This window comes from Leopardus geoffroyi, chromosome B2, assembly GCF_018350155.1.
Source record: "Leopardus geoffroyi isolate Oge1 chromosome B2, O.geoffroyi_Oge1_pat1.0, whole genome shotgun sequence".
NCBI lineage: Eukaryota > Metazoa > Chordata > Mammalia > Carnivora > Felidae > Leopardus > Leopardus geoffroyi.
Window position 1 is genome coordinate 152,086,608 of NC_059332.1, and position 3,582 is coordinate 152,090,189.

General features: G+C 50.1%; 1 non-coding gene across 1 annotated transcript; it reads left to right on the forward strand.

Annotated features, from left to right (window-relative positions):
* The first annotated feature begins 233 nt into the window (after positions 1-233).
* On the forward strand, positions 234-318 carry TRNAR-UCG. The gene has a single exon. It is a non-coding gene; the product is annotated as a tRNA-Arg (tRNA).
* The last annotated feature ends 3,264 nt before the right edge of the window (positions 319-3,582 follow it).

A 3,582-nucleotide genomic window follows, 5' to 3' on the forward strand; every position in this document is an offset into this window, starting at 1 on the left:
ATGATGCAAAGGACCAGGGACCTTGGGGAAAGGCAGGGCTACCACAGTGCTGCACAGATCCTCAGCACCAGGTTGAACAGTGTCCCCCAAAGTCATGGCCCCTCTGGATCCCAAGCACGAGACCTTTCCTAGAAGTGGAGACATTGCAGATATAGTCAAGGTGAGCTCGTACTAGAGTAGGGAGGGCCTTAAATCCCATGACTTGTGTCCTTATAAGAAGGGGACAGAGGGGCGCCTGGGTGGCTCAGTCGGTTGAGTGTCTGACTTCGGCTCAGGTCATGATCTCCAGGTTCGTGGGTTCGAGCCCCGCGTCGGGCTCTGGGCTGATGGCTCAGAGCCTGGAGCCCGTTTCCGATTCTGTGTCTCCCTCTCTCTCTGCCCCTCCCCCGTTCATGCTCTGTCTCTCTCTGTCCCAAAAATAAATAAAAACGTTGAAAAAAAATTTAAAAAAAAAAAAAAAAAAAGAAGGGGACAGAGGGGCACCTGGGTGGCTCAGTCGGTTGAGTGTCTGACTTCGGCTCAGGTCATGATCTCCAGGTCCGTGGGTTCGAGCCCTGCGTCGGGCTCTGTGCTGACAGCTGGGAGCCCGGAGCCTACTCTGGATTCTGTCTCCCTCTCTCTCTGCCCCTCCCCCGCTCATGCTCTGTCTCTGTCTCTCTCAAAAATAAATAAACATTAAAAAAATTTTTTTAAAAAAAGAAGGGGGCAGAGATGCACAGGGAGGGGCCAGGTGACCGTGGAGGCTGACGGACAGGTGCATCCACAAGCCAAGACACCACGGCCACTGGCAGCCATCAGCAGCCTGGAGAAAGGTGTGGACTAGACTGCCCACAGAGACACCCTGACCGGGGATCCTGCCACAGAACTGGGAGAGAGTAAATCCCTGCCGGGTGAGCCCCACCCCCCTCTGTGGCCTGTGCTGCCGCAGCTGTGGGAAACCAGACCCCTGGACTCGAGAGTCTCTGGGTCCGCTGTCTTGCTCACAGCCTCTGGGTCCCCCGTGAGGAACGCCTGCCCGTCCCTGTGCTGAGGACGGTGGCCCGGGGCCTGCCCCGTCCAGCGACACTGTCCCTGAGGCCTTCCTCTGCAGACCAGCCCTGTGGACTCCCCGGAGGGAGCAGACACCTGAGGCCACTCTCACACGGTCACTTTATACTAGGGTTTCCTTCTGTTTCCGCAAAGTTGTTTTGATCACTCTGGGCCCTTTGCATTTCCGAATGAATTTTAGAAGCAGCCTGTCACCTCGAACAAGGAAGACTTTGGAGATTTCGACACGGGCAGCACCAAATGTGTGAGTCGGTCTGAGGAGACGTGGGTCCCTGGCCCTGAACACGCTGCCTCTTGCCTCCCTCAGCCACACTGTCACGTGTGGAGTGTGGGGTTTTCACAGCTTTCGCCAGCTTTACCCTTAAGTGTTTAACATTTTTATGCTACTGTAAATGGTGCTGTGCTTTTAACTTAAATTTCTGACCATGTCTGGCAAGTACCTGGAAGAAGCCTTGATGTTGACATATCGGTCTCTTATCCTGCAAACTGGACAGACCCCTGAGCTGGTCCAGCCACTTTTTAAAGATTTCATCTGGTTTTTCACATCGACAATCGTGTCCCTGGTACAAATCCAGCTTGGATGCCTTTTCTTCCTTCTGCTCGCCATCCCGCGTGGACCAGAGCCCCAGGTCGACCTCGGTGGCCGTGGTGGGAGCGGCCTCCTTGCCTCCCCCCGCTGGGGAGAGCGCTCCAGCTCTACGGCGGGTATGACGGTGCCTGCAGGGTTTTCACGGATGCCCTTGTCATCTTGCTGGCTGTTTTCACCAGGAAAAGATAGATTTTATCAAACGCTTGTCCTGCATCTGTTGAGATGATCATGTTTTTCATTCCTAGTTTTAAAATTCAGGGCGTCATGGCAATCAACCCTGATTAAATCAGTCTTACGTTCTGAGATAAACCTCCCTTGGTCATGATATATTAGTATGTTTATATATTGGTAGATTTGATTATACATTTGTCTAAGAATTCTGCATCTGTGTGGATGAAGGACTCCTGCCTGCAGTTTTGTGTTCCTCTGATGCTCTTGTCTACTTTGGGCATCAGCCGAAGCTGCCGTCAGAGAAGAAGCCGGAAGTACTTCCTCCCCCTTAATTTTCTGGAAGAGCTTGTGTAGAATTTGTACTTGTTTCCTCCTTAAATGTTGAGAAGAATTCACCAGTGAAGCCATCTGGGCCTGGAGCTTTCTTTGGGGGATATTTTTCATTACAGATTTGATTCCCTTAATACATACTGGATACTCGCGTTACCTACATCTTCTTAATGAGATTTTGTAGTTTGTGTCTTTCAAGGAATTTGTCCATTCAACCGGGTTGTTGAATTTATTGACTTAAGAAACTTTTTGGCATCTTTATCCCAGATACTATTTTTTTTTGCGTTGAAATCTGTTTTTTCAAACATGGAGTTGCTGATAATATTCCCTTATTCTTTTTCTATCTGTGGAATCTGAAATTGGTGACCTGTGTTCCTCATCCGTCTATTCGAGGTGAGCAGTCTTTTCAAATAGCTTTTAATTTTTTTTGTTTTTTATCTATTATTTTTAATCTTTCCAATTTTACTCATTTCTATTCTCATCTTTATGATTTCTTCATTCTGTCTACTGTGGATTTAATTTTCTCTTCTTTGAGTTCATTAAGGTGGCATCTGCTTCACTCCTGTCCCTTCCTTCAGTCCATCTCAGTTCATGGGAAATGCCCCGAGCCTAACATTCAACCCAGATTCCTTTCTGTCCCCCGGGAAACGCGGAATCCATGTGGGACCTGTTGGCTCCACCTTCAAAGCAGCTGTTCGCTCTGCCTCTGCTCACCGTCTTCACAAACCACCCCCCCCCCCCGCTCCCCGCAGTTGCTGCCCGGCCGTTGGTCTGCCTACTTACCCTGTGCACTCAGCACAGCACCCAAGTGTACTTTAAAACAAATCGGGAACACTGGCCCTTAGAGCCCTGAGCCGCTGCGTTGGAAGTCCAACTGGTCCAAGGCCACTGTGCCGTGAGGAATCACATGAGCAGGTTCCCCAGACCACAGCCCAGGCAGGCCCAGGCTTATGAATGAGGAAACCTCCAGATCATTCCGTACCTCAACCATTAAGTCTTCTCAGCTACGAGGACGTTCACAGATGTGATGGGACAGAGACAAACCATCTCCCACCATGCCCTGTCCAGATTCCTACACACAGAATCCATGCTGGGAGTTGTAAAAAGATCGCACATTAGATCACATTTGATGCCTACTTCAGACCCTACCACAACAGTCTGGCAGCTTCTCAAAGGCCAACGGACTCAGAAATTTGCCTGCAGGAGTACACCCCAGAAGAACGAAAACATCCACCACCATGGAACCACGTGCACAAATGTAGCACAGTCACAGGGTTGCAGCAAAACTGACGATGGCTGAAAAGTGGACGCAACCAAAGTGGCCCTCGGGTGAAGAAGAGACAGGTACAATTCGGGACGTCCACGTGGTGAATATCATTTGGCAGAAAGAAGGAACGGAGTGTTGACGATTCATGCCTCTGCACAGGTGAACCTTGAGAACATCG